Source organism: Meriones unguiculatus, chromosome 12, assembly GCF_030254825.1.
Source record: "Meriones unguiculatus strain TT.TT164.6M chromosome 12, Bangor_MerUng_6.1, whole genome shotgun sequence".
NCBI lineage: Eukaryota > Metazoa > Chordata > Mammalia > Rodentia > Muridae > Meriones > Meriones unguiculatus.
Window position 1 is genome coordinate 39,890,770 of NC_083360.1, and position 21,677 is coordinate 39,912,446.

The window sequence follows — 21,677 nt, forward strand, 5'->3', positions numbered from 1 at the left end:
GAATGGAAACGAATTCATGTTATTCTTTACTTCCAAATGGAATCTTACAAAACCGCTTCCAAGTCCTCTTGACTATTAAGGCTTAAATATGAAATGCTCTTTACAGGCTCAGGTTTTGATTGTCTATAGCTTGTAGTGCAATCTTGTAAGCCTGGGTGTTGGGAATCTCTGACAGCAGGCAGCTAAAGATATGTTTCTGAAGACAATATCTGGCTCTCATGAACTCTGTTCTGTGTCTTAAGTCTGTCATGGTATGAAGAAACTTGGCTACACGTGCCCTCCACATGAACTCTTTCTTGCCTGCCATGATCGACTGTATTCTCTAAGAACATGAGTCAAAATAAATCCTTCCCATCTTAAGCTGTTTCTTCCCATTGTTGTCACAGCAACATGAATGTAATCAATACAGTGACTTAGAGCCAGCATCCTGCTCTTGCAGGTCCCAGTGTGTCAGCCTTACCTGGGCTCTTCCATGATGTAGACAAAAACAAAAACAAAAAGCCAAGGTGGGCTTTTTTTTTCCTGGGGACAGGAGAGTCCTGACACCCTGCTTTTTCAGTGAACACTGTATATACACGGAAAAACCCATTACAAACTCTGTAATTCCACATTAGTGTTTTCTCCTTTCATGCATTAGTCACTATGCAGATGAAAGTGGCATAGATCTGCCCAGCCACTCCACCTCATATCACAGATGTGACAGTAGGTTAGCTTGTAAAGATGATATTGTGGAGGGAGAGGGAGTGACTAGTGTGAAGGACATCCACTTGGGATACCCCTGAAAGGGAAGGGAAGAAGCAGGATGAAAAAGAAGCTGAAGGGCAAAGGAGCCAAGAAGGGCACACGGTCAGTCAGTCCTACGGGGGACTCTGGCCCTAACACCACCCTTTCCCATTGATCAGACACTGAACAACACTACCTTCAGCAGGGGACTGAGCATAGGGTCAGTCTTGAAGTTACAGTAGGTGCTGTCTACCACTTACATGTGCAACAGCTGGGAGAACTGGCTATGACAGGTTAACAGCAATTACAGCAACAACAAGCTGGGGAGTACACCAGGTAGTTTGGTACTTGTATGCTGTAACAAAATACATGAGCCCAGGTAATATATATATATATACTTACATACATACATATATATACATATATATGTTATAATATATATTATAAATATATATTATATATTATAATATATATAAACTCAATTAAAACATATATATATATGTTTTAATTGAGTTTATAGTTTTGGATACTTAAAAGTTCAGGATTTAGTCTATACTAAGAGTGTCCTTGGGTGTGTCACATGATAGCAAGTGGCATATTGACATGAAGGGGGTGGATGTTGATCACACACTGAGACAGGAAGCCAGACAGCAGGAGGAAGAAACCATTCTCATGAGAAATCACCTATATCATGAGCCTGTGAAGGGTAAACAACACTCACCCTTTCTAAGGATAATGCCACCAGTAACCTTATTACCTCCCCCCAAAACCTGCTCTTTAAAGGGTCTCCCTCCTCTTAATATTGCCACCCTGAGAACCATTATTCCAACATAAACCATTGGGGGACAGAGGGGATGACATCCAAACCATACCCACTTTAATCAGCTGTCACTCAGTCTGCACTCAGACATGAACTTGAAGGCAGGCTCACCACCCCTGGATGCACAGCCAGCAAGCTCAGCAGTGTCCCCAGAAGAAGCATGCCATGGGAAAACATGCCAAGATTTGGCCAATCCGTTACAGCTAACTGGTGAGGATTGGTCTATAGTTCTTGATGAGAATTTTATATAAATATTGCATATTGTATAGCAAGCACCTGTTTTTAAGTTTCACGGCTGCTCCCTCTATATGCTACAGTGTCTGTGACAGAGAGCCTCACAGGCACCCCAACCTTGGGGCAGGCTGACCACTTCCACAATTCATAAACCACTTCTCCATCTAGGATTTCCTGTTATAGGTCATTCATGTCAATGACGAAAAGCCTCAAAGTTTGCTTTTGAAATGGGGGTCCACACACAGGTATGACTGATGAGACCCTCCCTGCCGCTTATCTTTCCCTGAGTCTCTTAAGCTTAGTGCACTCAAACAGCCTAATAAAATTCCATGGATTTGGTGGCTTAACAAGGGGGATTAATTTTTCACAATGGAGGCTGAATGTGTTAGTCAAGGTGCCAGGCAGAGCTGGTTCCTCCTGTGGCTTTTTTCCTTGGATTAGAAATGACCATCTCTTCAGAGCGTCTCTACTCAGTCTTCCTTCTGTACATGTCCCTGTCCTGGTCTCCTCTTATGATGACACTAATTCTGTTGGACAAGATCCCACTACTGGTCCCATCTACTTTACTCAACTCTTTTGGAGGACCTCTCTTCAGATTTGTCACATTAAGACAGCCCAGTAGGAAGAGGAAAGGTTGACCTCATCTTTTTTGATTGTGTGTGTGTGTGTGTATAAATGTCACTTGGTCCATTTAATGTTATGTGTATATAACTATGTATACAAAACTATATAGCTATATTATATACATAACTATCTATACTGTTGTGTTTAGGGCCCACTACTTGGTATTGGATAACTTATCAGAATACTTGTCCTTGGAGACTGGTTCTCTTTTAGCAACCATTACTTGCCTGTAGCTCTTTAGGGGTGGAGCCTTGGGAGATTTTCACCCCTACCATCCATGATGACATGTTGCCTGGTATGATGTTGTACAGATCTTGTATAGATAGCCATATTTTGGGTGCAACATTTCTGTTGTGTTTAGGATACACTATCTTACTATCTTTTCATAGTGTATCAGTCCTCTGGCTCTTAGCATCTTTCCTTCCCTTTCTTTCATGTTGATCCTTAGGTACAAGAATTATGTTTTATATTCGCAGTTGAGGCTGGACACCTCATGGTCACTTATTCTTTGCATTTTCACTAGTTGTAGATCTCTATAGTGGCCTCTTTCTGCTGCAAAAGAAGCTTCTTTGATGAGTATTGAGAGCTACACTTATTTGTGGTTATAAGATAAGTATTTAAAATGCAGTTAGGAATAATATTGATTTAGGAAAGTGTCAGTAGTTAGTATCTTCTCTAAGACTCATGACATCATCAGCCATAGGGAGTAGAACTAAATAATGCATTAGTGACAGAAACAGAGTCAGTATGATGTATACATACACAAAGATACATACTTTGTGTGTATACATGGTATGTGTAATAAAAGAGAATTTATTGGATTGGTGAATGTAATAAATTGCAGATTAGGTCATTCAGTAATGATCATCTGCATGCTGGTGAGCCACAGAACCTGGTTGCTGCTCAGTCAAGAAGCTGCAAGCCTCAGAACAAGGGGAATCAAAATGATGTCACCCATGCCCTATGTAGAAGCTCCCAGAAGATGTGCTTATGTGTGTCTCATGGAAGGGATTCTAAAGAAACTAGAGTCTAATGTTCATGGATAATGGCAGCCACAGTCAACACACTTCCTCAGGATGAACGGAGCTTGCTGCTATCTTTCTCTTCCATTTTTGCTCCATCCCAGCTACCAGCCTATTGGGGAGGGTCTTTCTCCCTCGGTTGCTCTCTCACATGTCAAACATTTCTGAAATCTTTTCAGAGCCATTTTACTCATTTGTTAGGCATCTCTCAATCCAGCCAAGTTGATGATCAAGATTAACCATTGCAAATAAAAAGAAGAGGTTATTAAACAACAAGACTGTTAAAAAGCCCTTCCCCATCATCAAACAAATGCTTTTGCTCCAATCGTATGATATCATTTAAAAGTGGCCATATTGATGAAAAGGTCATTTAAATGGCTCATTGGGAGCCATATCAGACAGAGGGGTTAATCCACATCACTGGCAACCCCAACTCTTTGTAGGGCAAGACTTTTATCTTGCTTGTGTCTGCATATTTTCTCTTATCATTTCATCAGGTTCCAGAAGTGTCTTCACCTACCCTTGCCTCAGACCAGATATTTCCCTACCAGGAAACAAGGCTGTCACCTTCTATGGAGGATTCTAGGACTAGCTAGGACTCAACACAGTCTGGAGGAACAGTATCTATAACAAAGACTGTCGGAACTTCCAAAATGTAGATACCATACAAAGTCCAGAAGATATACATGTTGTGAATGCTCAGAGGAACATCACTCTAAATTTAAGAAGACACTCTATAGAATATGTATCTGTGAGAGAAGGAGGGGAAAAAAGAAGGGAAGGGAGAGGGAGAGGATGTGTGTGTGTGTGAGAGAGAGAGAGAGAAAGGAAAAAGAGAAGAGGGAGGAAGAGGATGTGTGTTAGAGAAAGAGAGAGAGGAGGGAGGGAGAGAAAGAAAGAAGGGAAGGGAGAGGGAGAAAGTGAGTTTGTGACACTCAGAGAGGGGGGATATACCTCCTTATGTATCCCATAATTTCTCTGGATCCACATCACTTTCTTATCCACTGACAACTACCGACTTTCATTCTCAACTATCAGGTAATGCCACCAGTCTGCTCTGTACCTACTTCAAATTCATACCACAAGTTGGAGGGCCTAACCTTCTTTCTTATCTCCCAGGCAGATCCCAGGACAAGACTCAGAATATACTACTGCAAGCCATGGAGTAGAGAACGGGTTCTCAGTGTGTGCTCTATAGACTGTCAGCATCCCCACCTCTTTTTGGTGATAGAGCACAGATACTCTCTACTACCACAAATTATGCAGCTGACTTTCTGTCATTTGGAAAAATCACAGGTTAGCATACCTGGAGTGCAATGGATGAGCCTCACCTTGGGAAAATCACCCTTATGATCATGAGATCTCCCCTGCCAGGTAAGTATGTATCCACACCTCTAGCAAGCTTGCTAGAAATGCATACTCTCAGGATCCACCCAGGTACATGGAATCAGTCACTCTCTGGGTTGCAGCTGTGATCTCCTTGAATGGGTCCTGACACGCTGGCCCGAGAAACACTGGCTGAGAAACAAGACTCGGGATTCATCTGACATTGATGGGCCTGCCCAGCCACATAGTGTTTAAATTTCCTGTATTTGTGCCATTAACAGTGAATCCTGTTTAATGTCTACCTTCTTTTCTGAGCTCCGGGGACCTTGATTCAGTCTTATTTACTTTCCAAACTAACACGTGCACAGTGTCTGACATTGAGCTAAGGCTCAAATGCTTTTGAACTGCTAACATGAAGTTGGCTCAAATGATTAACTTATTGCCAGAGGTGTCCCTTCCTATGCAACAGACAGAGCCCCTACCTTGAATGGCCAGCGAGGGAAGGGAATGACAGTTAACACACACTATACCCTTTCCAAGGGAACAACTCCAGGGAGAATTATCACCTTCTGAACAATGCAAGTATAATCCCTGATAACAGATTCTTATTGTCCTTGGTATACGCTTAAACCAGACTTTTACTCATGTTTAAACATTGGGTGTGCAATTTGTCCTGGCCCTCAAGAAAATGGCTTTGTGTGGCAGCAGCCCATATTGAAGGAATGACATCGGTCCCTAGTTCTCCACCTTGGGAAAGTCCCTGGAAGCCTTTGCCGTACCGAGCTCAATAAATCATCAGAAAGCAGGTTGCATCCACACAGTGGCTTAGAGAAAATAGGTGTTACTTAGCTATAACAAGATACATGTGGGATCTTTTCAACTTTTTTCTTATTTTAAAGGCATAAAAACTTAATGAACACAGTTATTGTGCCCCTTTTTTTGCTGTGGTTTATATGAGACCATATTCCCATCCCTTTCTGTAGCTGATTGGGCTGTTGGAGTCACCTTACTCAAGATAGTAATTGTTAACACTAGTTGGGGCACAATGAAAGAGAGTAGGGGAACAGATTTTCAGCACAGGCATTTCTTGCTTAGAGCATTTATTTGGGGACGATGGATATACCAACTTCATTGACAGTAAAAGTGCTGGGAAAATTAAAACCAGGAGCTGCCTTGTGAATGAGCAGTGGGAACTTGAACACCAGAGGAAAGCAAATGTGGTGAGCGGTACAAGATCCACAGAGAAGGGTTCCCATGAGAAGCAGGGAAGGACTGGAACCCCTGAGGGCAGCTTTCCAGGCTCATTCACAAAGTTTTCCTTTTTTTCAAGGTGCATGTGAGTAGGCCTCTATATCTTGAAACTTAAGAAAACTGGGATGAGCATAGACTGGGACTTGCAATTAATTGTCATGAGTATTTCGGGAGTGACAGACATTTTATTGTGATCAAGCAATTATTTTGTCATTTGTAGGAGGAGCAACAGCATGGCATAAAGTTAACCATGACCCTAAGAGTCGGACAGCCTGAGCTCAAACATGACTTCTTGTTTCCAGATGATCCATTCATCCTAGGTAGGTTAACGTTTCTGAACCAATGTTTGCCTAGTGCCTGGAATAAGAACTGCACTCAGTAAATCTGAGCTACTCACAATCCAGTCTTTCCACTGTCTCACAGCAGTATGAATATTAGTCATAGTGTTGGAATCCAGTGCAAACATAAAATGTTTAGCTGGGTTCGGGGAGATGGAGTGCATGGAAGCTTTAGAAATTGTAAAGGGCTGTTGAGTCTCTATTTATAAAGTATTCTTGATATACTGAGAGTATGGAGGATGAGGTGTGTTGATCACATGCATCTTATTTAAATAACTTTAGTATCCTCAGGTTTGGTATAGGCAGGAGATCTCAAAATCCTCTGTAGACTCTGAGGGATAGCTTTCCTTCTTAAATCAGTTGTTTTCAACGTGATGGTACTCTGAACATCAGGACCAGCATTATTTGAGAACCCCTTAGAGAAACACATTCCTCAGGTGACTCACTCAGAAACTTAGGCAGACAGTTGACCTTAGGCAATTAATATAAACAGAGGATCCACCCCCACACCACCCCCGCAGAGAAGCAAGTTCAAGCCAGAGGCACCAGAAGAGCACACAAATAATGATCCTACCCCAAAGAGTCAACTTCCTGTAAGTTACCAAGGCCAAATCACTTGTCTGTACATCATATAGGACATGGCAATGGGAAACCCATGGCCAGGACCTCTATCCCAAGATATTCTTAGCCTGTGGCTTTGATCCGGAGTGGCATCTGATTAGTGCTTAGACCCTCAGGTGGCCTGAATACTTTTGCTCATCCTCCAGCATGAGAAAGGAACAACTTCTAGGAGTGTCCTACACTGAGAAAACAAACTGACAAGCGAGCATAAACCAGCCTTAGTTATGGCATTACTATACCTCATCACCAAGTTGCAGGGCTTTTGAGACTGACCCCAGCATCTTCAGATGAGAGAAGCAGCTGGTGGATCCTCCAGTCAGAAGTTGCAGGAAGTCCACTCATGGCCATTGTAGTCTCCCTTCCAGAGGAAGGTCCTGCCATGGTACCCTGGTTCCTGCCTCCCATTCTTGTCTTCCTCAAGCTTAGAAGTCCTTTCACCCACCTGGCCTCCATTACGGCAATTTCAAGCTGAAATGTCTGTCAGTGGAATAACCTGTGCAATGAGGAGCCAAGCTCGTCTGACTCTCCAACAGTTAGGGGAAGCAAGAATGTCACTGACTGAATTCTTATTTTATTCAAGGGTTTTAATATCTGAAGACATATACTCCTGGTTGGGATTTCTTATGGTTTAGATAATTGGAGCAAAATAGAAAAATTTTAATGATAAAGAACATTTATATAATTCCTGGCATCTTATATTTTTTTGTCAAAAGAATATAACGCTAAAAATAAATTAAAAAATCTATTTTACTATGATAATTATAAACCGTAGTGATAAAGAAGAAAAGGTTTTTTTTTTTTTTTTGTTGTTGTTCTTAGAAAATACTTTTAAACACTGCATTCAGTGTTTTGTTTTTTAAAAAAAATGCCTGCTCAGGCCAGGTGTGGTGGACTTCTCCAGTAATCTTAGCATTTACGAGGATGAGCCAGGATGACTGGGAATTTTGGCCAGCCTCTGCTACATAGCAAGTTTAAGAACAGATTATGCTATGTTGTGTGGACATTCCTGAAACAATATGTGTTTGCTTCATTATGCACTCTGTGACTTCAGTCTTAACAGGTTGACTCTAAGTCTTTATAATACCTATGTATTACACAGAAAGCTTCCAAGATAAAAACTCTGATTTAGTAACTTTGAAGTAGAGCCCGAATTCGAAGAATTTTACATGTTTTATGGACCAAATTTTGAGTAACAATGCAAAAAAACACTTTTTCTAGTTTCTATGATTTTTAATGTGATGGTCAAATTAATGAGTTAGTATTGGAGGTGAGGCTTTTGATAGGTGTATCAGATAGAGTCAGAATGAAAAACATTACAAAAAGAGAAAGCTATGTTTCTTAAAACTGTTGTTTTTAAGTGATAGTCTCCACCAACATGTGTTGTCACTTGAGGTTTTGATTTTAGCAATTCTGACAGGTGTAAGATGGAATGTCAGGGTCGATTTGATTTGCATTTCCCTGAAGACTAAGGACATTGAGCATTTCTTTATGTGATTCTCCATTATTTGAGGTTTCTTTGTTGAGAAGTCTCTGTTTAGCTCTGTATCCCATTTTTTATTTAGATTATTTGGTTTGTTGGTGTTTAATTTCTTGAATTCTTTATATATTCTGGGTATTAGCCCTTAGTCAGATGTAGGAGTGATGAAGATCTTTTCCCAGTCTTTAGACTGCTGTTTCATTCTATTGGTAGTGTCCTTTGCTTCACAGAAGCTTTTCATTTTTCCAGAGGTTCCATTTATTAATTGTAGATCTTAGAGCCTGAGTTGTTGGTGTTCTGTTCAGGAAGTTGTCTCCTGTGCCAATGAATTCAAGGCTCTTTCCCACTTTCTCCTCTAGCAAGTTTAGTGTATCTGGTTTTATGTTGAGGTCTTTGATCCACTTGGACTTGAGTTTCGATGTGGAGAAAGGAGAATATGCGTCCATTGCTGGTGGGAGTGCAAACTTGTTATACCACTTTGGAAACCAATCTGGCACTCTCTGAGAAAACTGGGCATAATAGCTTCACCTCAAGACCCAGCTATAGTACTCCTGGGTATATACCAAAAGACACCCCACCATACAACGAGGACATTTTCTCAACCATGTTTATAGCAGCTTTATTTGAAATAACCAGAATCTGGAAACAACCTAGATGTCCCTCAATAAAAGAATGGATAAAGAAACTGTGGTACATTTAAACAATGAAATACTATTTAACCATTAAAAACAAGGAAATGATGAATTTTGCAGGGAGATGGCTGGAACTAGAAAAGATCCTCCTGAGTAAGGTAACACAGACCCATAAGCGATTTTAGTCATATAGTACAGGATAGACGCACTACAATGCACAGACCCCCAAACAGATGAGTCCTATGGGCATCTTAGACTTCATGTGGACCCACTAGTTAGGGGAGTGGGGATGATATCTCTGACACAGACTATATTGGATCACTTCTCCCTGGTGGGACTCCCACAGGAGAGGAAGACAAACCCAGTCCTCATATGAATAGATGAGCTGGAGTGTTTGGATAGGTGGGTTCCCCTGTTCCTGAGAATAGGGGAGAAGGAATGTGGGAGGGAAGATGGGAGTGGGAGAAGAAGAGGCCTATGACTGAGATATAAATTGAATTAATTAGTAAAAATAGATAAGAAGTAATAGTTCCTAAACAGCCGAGCCAGCATCATCTGAGAATACCTTAGAAAAACACATCCCCCAGGTTATGGGCTCAGAAACTCAAGCAGGCAGATTGTATCTATTCTGTCTCTCTCTATATGTAACGAAAGGGGACTTGTTACACTGGCTTACATTAGGGGTTCTGGGTAGTCCAACACTTGTCATCTGCTTGCTGAAGGACTGGGAATCTGGCAGGCACTCGCTCCATGGAACTGAATGCTTTTGCAATCCTAATCTGGCACTGAAGGCTTTGTGAACTCCTGGGGATTCATTGGTCTCCTTCAGTGCATGCTGGAAAGCCAAAGAAGCTGGCATCTGACGTCAACAGAGAACAGCAGTGACAGTAACAGAAAAGGATGTGCTTGCTCAGAAGGAAGCCAGGTAGGCATGTGTCAGCGATACTTTTCCTTGGCCCTTTGCATCTGAGCCACAGGTTGGAAGGTGTCACTCACGTGAAGGAGTGTCTTCTCCCCTCAGCTAGTCCTTCCTGGCAATTGTCATGTCTAGAATATGTTTCCTAGTTGATGTCAGGTCCACTCAATTTGACAATCAAGATTAACTAGCACAATAGGTAGTAGGATCAGGAATTATTTAGCAAATGGGCCACTAGTCCTGCCTGTGGGAGATTATCTGGGTTATGTTAATTGATGTGAGACTTATTAAAATTGTTTGTGGGACAGTTCCCTGGGCAGGGAAACCTGGACTGTATAAAATGGAGAAAGCAAGCTGAAAAAACTAGCTTAAAAAAAAATCGCTTTTTCATAATGGTGGATGATTATTCCCTTTCCTTCCTTCCTTCCTTCCTTCCTTCCTTCCTTCCTTCCTTCCTTCCTTCCTTCCTTCTCCTTCCTTCCTTCCTTCCTTCTCCTTCCTTCCTTCCTTCCTTCCTTCCTTCCTTCCTTCCTTCCTTCCTTCCTTCCTTCCTTCCTTCCTTCTTCTTCCTTCCTTCCTTCCTTCCTTCCTTCCTTCCTTCCTTCCTTCCTTCCTCCCTCCCTCCCTCCCTCCTTTCTCTCTCTCTCTCTCTCTCTCTCTCTTTCTTTCAGACTTATTTTATTAGTATGCACATATGTCTGTGTGCGATATTCTTGCCTAGTGTCTGGGGAAGTAATGGGCTTCCATGTGGGTGCTGGGAATCAAACCCTAGTCCTTTGCAAGAACAACAAGTGCTCTTAACCACTGAGCAAACTCTCCAGTTCCTCCCCATGGTGGATGTGTTGTGACCACTGCTGCATCGACTTCCCTGCTGGGATGGTGGTGTTTTTTGTTTTTTCATAGCAACAGGAAAGGAGACTAAGGCAGTAGGCAGTGAGGATTAGTTCAGGAAGGTGGGGACCTTATGATGGTATCAGGGACCTTATGAGAGGAAAAGACCCTAGCTGGTACACCTGTTCTGTTTTGCTTGTGACACCTCATGTCATATTATAATGCAGCAAGAAGGATCTTTGGAGAACCCAGCATACTGAATTAGACTTCCCCTAATTCCTGAATTAGACCCATCTGGTAGATAAACTTCTGTCCTTTGTAAGTAACTAGTCTCTAACATTTTGTTGTAGCAGTATATAGGCAAATAACCCCCCCCCCAAAAAAAAAGAGATAAAAAACTTAGAGATGAATAAAATTTATTTCTGCCACTGGTTCAGACATGCTAAGCAGCTTTCCCTTGGTCTCCCGAAACAAAACAGGGTAGCATGGTTTCGGGCTAGTGCCTCTTCCTGGAAGCAAAAATGTGTGATGCGTGATTTTGTGAGTACTGTCCCACTTGTGTAGATAACCAAGACTCTGCAGCCATGAACTTTCTCCCTCCTGGCCTTTGCTCTGTTGTCACACTCTTACTTTTAAATACATTTTAACCTGTGTAACATTTTTATTTGTTCAGAAATTGGCAATCAATTAGCTTTCAGTGTGTTTTTTGGGGGAAAAGAAAACTTTTCCAGTTTACCCACGTTAGTGATTAGATCTGAAGCTTCCCCTCCCTCAGCCTGGATACAGATTTCCTTTGTGCTGTGACCTCGGATGATAACTGCCTTGATCCTTTGAAAAACCATCATCAGGGAAAAAAATGTTGATTTGGTTAAATTTCTGAAAATCATTTTCCTTTTTGAGATGCCATGGAGAATTTTGTTTGGATGCCAGTGCTTTGGGGTTGTGCATTTGTGACCCAAAGGTAGTGGTGGCGGCAGCTGTTGCTCTTTACAAACCTGCCTAACAGTTTCAGTTGTCCCAGACATGGATTTAAAGCGGGTGCTGTTGTTTCCATCCTAAACAGAAATGGAGAACCTCTCCTTCAAGGAGGATCTATGGCCAGCCAGTGTCACTCCTTGGTGCTCAAGCTGGCATCTTCTCTCAAGTACTTGCTGGGATATTAGAGCACCAGCTAGTCTGTAGAGAGGCAGCAGAGATACGTGTGAGCCCTTTGTTGTTCTTGTTGGCGAATGCAGGATGCAGGACTTCTGCGGAGAGCTTCAGCTTTTCTTGCCATAGTGCTTTTCATATTTTAAATATGGGATGTCTTCCAGAAGCCATGTTTGAACTCTTATCCCCCAGCTGGTGACACTGGGATGGTTATGGAAACATTGGGATGTTGTTTTCTGGAAGAAGTATATCACAGGGCTCTGGCATTTTATTTGGCATTTATTTGTCTCTACTTATTTTCTTTCTCTGCTTCCCATGTGTGGATGAAACGTGATCACTCTGCTTTCTGGCTGCCAAGTCAGCCTCATGCACCTGCTGTTGTGCTTTCCCTGCTATGATTGACTCCACCCCATCTGAAACTGTAAACCAGAATCAACCCTTTCTTTAGTAAGCTACTTTTGCCATGGTATTTTATCAGAAAAGTAATTAATGTGCTGCCAATAGGTATAGGCCCTATTTTTGTTCCATTTTCTTTGTGCTACTTTATCTACCACCCTATTCTACCCTTCTCCATCTTAATCTCTTACAGCGCCCCTATACCAGTTAGGAGGGGCAGAAGATTAGAGGGGAAAGGGGTTTTGGGTCTCTTTAGACTACTTCCTGCTGATTAGGGTTGTCAGATTCCTTGGGGCAAGTCCAATCTTAGTAGTCAGTTTATCTCCAACTTCTTCTCGAAAAACCTGAACAACAGCAACCGGGAGCAGCTGTAGGGAGCAGCAACTGCAGCCACTGCCTCCACTTTCTCCTCCTCTTCCTCTTCCTTCTCTTCTTTGTCCTTCTCCCTCGTTCCAGTGCCTCTCTCCCTCTCTGGACTCTGGCATTCATACCCTCTCAAGAGTCCCCAGAATTAAACTGTCTGTTGCTGGCAAAAATCATGGTCTTGCTATTGCACAAGACAATCCCATAGTTAACGGCTGTGGACAAACTGAAGCAGCCCCATATTCCACACCTGGGATTAAAACAAAAACCATATTTGCACAACATAACTGGCTTTTTAAAGAAACCAAAACTCTCACTACACATATTCACTCAGCCACAGCAGTGGTGAGGGTTATACATGACAGAGGAGTAACTCATCATCAATGTCTTTCTTTAGCCATCACATTCCCACCTGGACTGACAGGGGAAGGTACCAAGTGGACATCCACCTGAAGTGGATGGTTAACTTCATGGCCACATGAGGCTTAGAAAAAGCAAGGAACACTAAAACACTTGAAGAACATTAAATGCATTAAAGCAGAACAGTACTTGACACTTAAATTTTATTTAGGCATGTCTAACAGTGTTAGGCTTTGCTTCAGAATATACAAACAAATCTCTGAGTTGGAATTATGACCTAGAGCAGCATAGAGTTTCTGCTTAGGGCCACCAGCCTATTCAAGGTGTGGCACATTCAAGTCCTATGCTGTTATACCATGTACATCGCCATACCCCTTTAATGTCTCATCCACCTGATGCAGTAAACCATTTCTCAATACTAGGCTTGACTAGGGAAGTAAGTCTATCCTAAGTACAGATCAGGGTACAAACTCTGCTGCCCTTGGAGGGAGACATGGTCTCTGAGTGATTGCTATTTGGACTGCACTGTGCTTGGAAATGCCCATACAGCCCTCAGCTGTGCTGTGCTCTTTAAAAACAGGCAGCTCACTGCTCACTGGCCCCTCTTCTCTATCCATCGATCTACCCAACTTCTAAAGACAAGGCATGTGACACTGGCCACACAAACAGAGACTGCTTTGATGAGATGAAAGGGACTTTCTACTCATGTATTTCTAAAAGAAATTTGTGGGGTTTTTTTTGTTGTTATTTACTCGGCAGTTGAGTATTTGATGTCCAGTAGGTGCGATAATAAAGTACTCTTTTTGAAGTGTTCTCCATGGCACCACTTCTCCTTTAAGCTCCTTCCCCATTTTTTTTTTTTTTTTGAGACAGGATTTAGGCCTGAAATTTCACTATGTAGCTAAGACTTGTCTCTGGACTCTTGTGCCTCCCTTATGGCCCTTGTTTGACTTTATGTGTATTTTCTATGCTTACTTGATTTTTTCTTTTTTTCTTTATTACAATTTATTCACTTTGTATTTGATTATTTTTTAAACAAGTAGAGAGCAGTGGCTTCAAGTCTTACACTTCTGATATGGTTCTGTTTGTCCATATGACATCCCCTCTGGCAGTTGCTTTATATATTTGATGTTGTATTATTTGGTGCATATTATCCATAATAATGAGATATTGTTTTTCATTATACCCCTTTTCACTGAAGAGCAATTCTCTTCATATCATGTAGTACTTCTTGGTGACATTTCTATTTGTTTGAAAAGCTTTTAGATTGAAAATAATTGTTGACTTTTGTATATAGGAGGGCTACTGAGGATGTTTTGTTTTGAGTTAATTTTGTATCCAGCCACTTTGCTGAAGGTGTTTATCAGCTGTAGGAGTTCCCTGGTAGAATTTTTGGGGTCACTCATGTATACTATCATATCATCTGCAAATAGTGATACTTTGACTTCTTTTCCTATTTGAATCCACTTGATTTTCTTTAAATGTCTTATTGCTCTAGCAAGGACTTCAAGTACTATGTTGAAGAGATATGGAGAGAGTGGGCAGCCTTACCTTGTTCCTGATTTCAGTGGGATTGATTTAAGTTTCTCTCCATTTAGTTTGATATTGGCTGTAGGCTTGCTGTATATTGCCTTTACTATGATAAAATTAAAAATTAACAAACAAAAAACAAAAGAAAAGAAAATTGTTGAAAAAAAAACAAAATAAAATGAAAAATAATTGTTGGATTCAGTTGAAAGACATTTAGATATTAATTGTTATATTCTTTCAACTTTTCCAAAGGCCTAGAAAATGTCAAATTGAAAAGCTAGGGTGTGGTAGGATAGCAATGTGAAAGCCACTCAGAGTTAATATTCACATGTGGTTGGGCTTTGAGGGTTAGAAAGTGAACAATTTCCATCTTAAATACAGATTTAAACCTAGGACTAAAGTTAGAAAGATTCTTCAGCAGTTAAGAGTACTTGGTGCTCTTGCACTGAACCTGGGTTTGGGTTCATTTCCCAGTACTGGCATTGAGCATCTCACAACCACCTGTAAGTGCAGCTCCAGGGGATCTAATGCCCTCTTTTGTCCTCTACATGCACTCCGCTTACCTGTACACACACACTTAAAAGTAATAAAATCAGATAGAGTACAATCTTTGAGTCTGAGATGAACCAGGAGCCTTCAGTATCCTTAGGCTCCTTCTTTGTCATTGAAATAGGAACAAACAAAGTCAAAGGTTTGTTGCAGTTATTGAACAACATATATGCAGTGGATGACATTCAGGGAATGCTCAGTAAAAGTGGCACCTATGTCTTAGGATGCTACCAGAAAAGGACAACCAGTAATTTTCACTCAAGTGTCCTGATTTTGAAGCCAAATTTTCAGGCTCATTTTGATTTGCATTTCCCTGATAACTAAGGACATTGAACATTTCTTTATGACTTTCTCTGCCATTCAATATTCTTCTATTGAAAGTTCTTTGTTTAGCTCTGTACCCCATTTTTTTCAATTGGATTACTTGATATGTTGCTGTTTAACTTCTTTAGTTCTTTATATATCCTGGATATTAGCCCTCTGTCAGATATAGGGTTGGTGAAGATCCTTTCCCAGTCTGTAGGCTGTTGCTTTGTTCTGACGACAGTGTCCTTTGCTTCACTGAAGCTTTTCAGTTTCATGAGGTCCCATTTATTGATTGTTTACCTTAGAGCCTGTGCTGTTAGTGTCCTTTTCAGGAAGTTGTCCCCTGTGCCAATGAGTTCAAGGCTCTTCCCCACTTTTTCTTTTAACAGGTTTAGTGTGTCTGGTTTTATGTTGATGTCTTTGATCCACTTGGACTTTAGTTTCGTGCAGGGTGATAAGTATGGATCTATTTGCATTTTCTACTTGTAGATATTCAGTTAGTCCAGCACCATTTGTTGAAGATGCTATCTTTTTTCCATTGTATGGCTTTGGCATCTTTGTCAAAAATCAGGTGTCCATAAGTGTGTGGGTTTATTTCTGGATCTTCTGTTTGGTTCCATTGATCCGCTAGCCAGTTTCTATGCCAGTACCATGTAGTTTTTATTACTGTTGCTCTATAGTACATCTTGAGAACAGGGATGGGGATATCTCCAGAAGATCTTTTGTTGTAGAGGATTGCTTTAGCGATTCTGGGTTTCTTGTTGTTCCATATGAAGGTGAGAATTTTTCTTTTTCTTTCCAGGTCTGTAAGCAAGTTTTTTTTTTTTTTTGTATTTTAATTTTATTTTTTTATTTTTTTTTTATCAGTTACATTTTATTAACTCTGTATCCCAGCCGTGTCCCGATCCCTCATTCCCTCCCAGTCCCTCCCTCCCTCCCTCATCTCCACCGTGCCCCTTTCTAAGTCCACTGATAGGGGGGACCTCCTCCCCATTCATCTGATCCTGTTTTATCAGGTATCTTCAGGACTGGCTGCAAAGCCCTCCTCTGTGGCCTAACAGGACTGCTCCTCCCTTCGGGGGTGGGGAGACCAAAGAGCCAGTCATTGAGTTCCTGTTAGAAATAGTCCCTGTTCCCCTCACTTTGGGAAACCAATTGGTTACTGAGCTACCACAGGCTACATCTGAGTGGAGGTTCTAGGTTATATCCATACATGGTCCTTGGTTGAATGTCAGTCTCAGAAAAGACCCTGTGCCCAGATATATTTGGTCCTTGTGGAGCTCCTATCCTTTCCCCATCAGACTAACTCCCCTTCTTTCTTATGATTCCCTGTACTCTGCCAAAGCTTTGGTCATGAGTCTTTGCTTTGAAAACACTGCTAGTTAGAGTCTTTCAGATGCGCTCAGTAGACTCCTGTCATAGGTTCAATGCACATCCCATCTGTCTTTCTAAATGAGGATTGATCATCTTACCCCATGTCCGCTCTCTTGATTATCTTTTTTAGGTGTATAGATTTCCTTATGTTTATTATATCTTATAGGTCTATATAAGTGAGTATATACCGTGTTTGTCTTTCTCCTCCTGGGATATTTCACTCAGAATGATCTTTTCTAGATCCCACCATTTGCCTGCAAATTTCATGATTTCCTCCTTTTTGATTGCTAAGTAGTATTCCATTGTGTAAAAATACCACAATTTCTGTACCCATTCCTCCGTTGTTTACAGGTTCTGGCTATTACAAATAAAGCTGCTATAAACATGGTTGAGCAAGTATCCCTTTTGTGTACTTGAGCAAACTTTGGGTATATACCTAGCAGTGGTATAGCTGGGTCTTGAGGAAGCACTATTCCTAATTGTCTTAGAAAGCGCCAGATAGATTTCCAGAGTGGTTGTACCAGTTTACATTCCCACCAGCAGTGGAGGAGGGTTCCCCTTTCTCCACAACGTCTCCAGCATGTGTTGTCATTTGAGTTTTTCATTTTGGCCATTCTGATGGGTGTAAGGTGATATCTCAGGGTTGTTTTGATTTGCATTTCCCTGATGGCTAATGAGGTTGAGCATTTCTTTAAGTGCTTCTCTGCCATTCGATATTCCTCTGTCGAGAATTCTCTGTTTAGCTCTGTTCCCCATTTTTTAATTGGATTACTTGGTTTGCTGCTTTTCAGCTTTTTTAGTTCTTTGGATATACTGGATATTAGTCCTCTGTCAGATAAAGGGTTAGTGAAGATTCTTTCCCAATCTGTAGGCAGATGTTTTGTTTTGATGACGGTGTCTTTTGCTTTACAGAAGCTTTTCAGTTTCATGAGGTCCCATTTATTGATTGTTGCTCTTAGGACTAAGTTCTTAGACCACCTTAGGCAAATCACTTTATCTGTGTTTTAAAAAATTTTGTAAGATAATATATGCCATGGAAATTGCTACAATTCGAGTTACTAATGTACATTAATCAATTAAGTATGTTAATTTAAAATTCCACTCCCATTACAAAACACTGGTGTTATGTATTTATCACTTACTGTAAGCCAGATATTATTCTAAGTACTTTTCAAATAGTAAATAAATTAATTCTCATATGCATAATACTACATCTAGGGATCTCAGTTTAACTCATGAGGAAATATGCATAAATAGATAATTTCTTTGCCCAAAGTGACACATTTGTATGTAGGAGAGCTTGGATGCAACTCCAGACAGACTGCCTCCAATATCCTTATATTAATTTATAATATCATCTCAATATAAATAATAAAAACACAATATTCTATTATTGGGAGATTACTGATTTGATTGGGAGATTACTGATTTGATAGGCTGAGATCATTTTGTCATAACTTAAATGTATATATTAGAGTGTTTGGACTATTCCATCTGTGATTAAGCTCTCTAGAAGTTTTACCGAGTAAATAAGTTGAGTAAATAAACCTAAAGCTAAAGAATCTTTGTGAATCAGCTCCTGTGGTCTCATGTGAAGTCAGTGGGCCATATGGAAAATAGGTATCACCCAATTTTCTCTCCTCAAAGGAGAAGAGGTACAATGTGCTCAGAAGTGTTAGCGAATACATGCTGATAAATTGTCAGCCTGTTGCTGTGGCTTGAATACATCCCCCAGTGCAACATGTTAAAGGCTTTCAGTTTTATATGTTCATGTGTTTGGAAATGGGGCCCTTGGGAGGCAATGAAAGTCACAAGGGTGCAGGTCCCAGGATGGGATTAGTTGTTTCATAGAAATAAATAAGAGAGAGACAGGGTAGCATCCTCACTCTGCCTTTCAATGACATGTCCTCCATTACATTATGATGTAGCAGGAGCACTTTTCCCAGCAGCTGAGCAGATCCCAGGTCCATGCTTTTGCATTCCCTAACTCTAGAACTATGAGCAAAAGCAATCTCTATTCTTTATAAATTACCCTGTATCAGATATCTTATTACAGAATAGAACACATATCTTAAAGATTATGAGAGAAGCGATTGCCTGCAATATTGAACAGAAAAAAAAGGTCTTTGAAGATGCAGAGGATGAGTCATCTAGGGTTACACCATCACGTCAAGTCCAGCTAGATGGGAAAACTGCTTTGGCTGCTCACATATACACTGTTGTTTTAAAAGGTGACAGACTATTTGACCAACAAACACTAAAAAGAGATTTTGGGCTTCTGTGAAGTTAGTATGAGGTCACTCACTGTTAAAATATAATAGGGCGGCTTAGATAATGCCTTCACTGACAGGCACACAAATGACCAGTATCACATATCACCTTTATTTACAGACAGGCCTGTCCCGTAGCCTGTTCTGGCCACTGTCTGATGTTAGCATTGGGATCAGCTTTAGAAAGATCTGGACTTGGGAGAAGATTCATTGGTTACAACTATTGAAAGGAAGACAAAAAGATCCATAGTCTGTAATTTTCCCACCCACATTAAGTTATTTGGATAAAACTCCGCTGTCATAAAAGGACTGAATTCACTAAAAATAAAATATGTCTGGGAATACTTTCTCAGGTTTGACTACTCTCTCCGTGAGAAAAAACAGAGAAATTTGGTGGCCTCTGCAAAATACAACCCTGTATCAGAAAGTGTTGGCTTTTGTTGAAATTTATTGCTGGAGATTTATCGACTTGTGAGATAAATATTGACCAAGTCAGAGTCAAGGTTATTACTTATCTTTAGGAATAATAAATCTTAGTGTTTTCAGTGACACAAAGTCAATATGTACTTTGCTGCATAAATTCCAAATGAAGAGTTTCATCGAAACATCTGTAAATCTCTCCATCATGACCACAACAGCAGCTTTGCATTTTTTATTATTAAAGAAAGAATGGTGTGGAAGCCTGGTAGGAAGATGTGCTGTTACTGCCATGGAGCCAGGTAGCCAAGAGGCCCCATTTCCAGCATGAAGGAACACTGGTAGCTCCATGGTTGTTAACTGGTTCCAGTTGCCATTGATTTCAACTCAGAAGAATCAAAATTTTCTCACCTTAAGTAGGAGGTAGAGTGAACTACAGATTCCTGACCCCTGGAACATTTCAGGATGAAATGTTGTCACTTTTTAATAACACAATAAATGGATTCCAACAAAACTGAAGAAACAAATTAAATGAGAACAGTCTTGGTGTGTAGGCAAGGTTGTTTGTAGGGTTTGTTTACCTTCTCAGTTTGCTCCATCCCCCTCAGTCAGCAGTCATAGGGTAACTAGCTCTTCACAGGTACCTCTGTAAAGATAGTGGGGGAATGCAGAAAAATGGAAAGCCACTAATTTTTCCTTTGGGAAGTTCTTATCTAGGGAGCCATGTATTGGATGAGTAGCTAAGGGGTATTTGGTTTGTCAGGGCTTGCAAGTAGGATAGGCTGCCTTCACCTGAGCCCTCCAGGCACGTACCATAGGTGGAACCATCTATGTAGCCGTTCTGTACCTGCCTGGCTGTCACTGCAATTGCTCAGTCTCAAAATGGGAGCCTCGCTCTCTGGAATTCCTTAGTGCTACCTCTATTCTGCAGTGTTGTGTTCATCCTAAGTGGCTGTGCTTTAGTTCTTGTTTATTTATTTATTTATTTCAGAGAGAGTGGTCAAGCTCACAACCCTTGTGCATACTAGGCAAAGGTCTTATCACTGGGCCACACTCCCAGCCTTTGTGGTCAGCTTTCAACCTAGTAGTCATAGCTTCTTCCACAGTTTCAGCCAGACACACTTCTGTTTAAATCCCTTGAGCATGACTTGTGAGTGTCAGTTTTGTAGGGGCTAAGACAAAAAATTATAGTATGGCTCCCAGTATATGTAGATTTCATGACTAAAGATTCAACCACCCTGGCTTGGAAATATTTGAAACTAAATTAAAAAAGTATTTTGATTGATTCATTGATTTTGCGCGTGTGTGTGCGCGTGTGCGTGTGAGAGAGGACAACTTGTGGGAGTCAGTTTTCCCTTTCTACAATGTAGGTCCCGAGGAATTAACTGAAGTCATAAGGCTTGGTTGTAAGTATATGTATGCACAGGAAACTGTTTTGTTTGCCCTGATTTCAGAAAGTTTCAAAAGTCAAAACTTGGGTTTACTGTCTATAGAGCATTCTGGTGAAAGACAGAGAGTTCTATATTGTTTACCATAGTTGCAGTCACACTGGACGTAGATATACTTTTTCTTATTATTCTGCAAATAAGGTGAGAACTATTTACATTTGTACACATTGTATTAAGTGTTGGGAAGAATCTAGATGTAATTTGAAGTAACCAGGAGGATGTGGCTGTATTATGTAAAAATGCTTCACCATTTTATATAAAGGGTTGAACACCTTTACATTCTAGAATCTACCAGGATCCTGAAACCAATGCCTCACCGATGGCAAGGAACATCCTTCACACAAACTGGAGGGTCTTAAAACAACAGTAATTCCATGTTTTCTCCCTCTCCTGATGTCCATCCTATTTGTCTTTCTGAATGAGGATTGCTCATCTTACCCAGGGTCCTCCTTCTTGCTTAGCTTCTTTAGGTGTACAGATTTTAGTATGTTTATCTTATATTATATGTCTGATATCCACTCAAAAGTGAGTATATACCATGTGTGTCTTTCTGGCTCTGGGATACCTCACTCAGGATGATCTTTTCTAGTTCCTACCATTTGCCTGCAAAATTCATGATTTCCTTGTTTTTTAATTGCTGAGTAGTATTCTATTGTGTAAATGTACCACAATTTCTGTATCCATTCCTTCATTGAAGGAT

General features: G+C 40.7%; 1 non-coding gene across 1 annotated transcript; it reads right to left on the reverse strand.

Moving 5' to 3' along the window:
* Window positions 1-4,649: 4,649 nt before the first annotated feature.
* Window positions 4,650-4,805, reverse strand: LOC132646901 (U1 spliceosomal RNA). Its single transcript, XR_009585237.1, has one exon. It is a non-coding gene; the product is annotated as a U1 spliceosomal RNA (small nuclear RNA).
* Window positions 4,806-21,677: the final 16,872 nt, after the last annotated feature.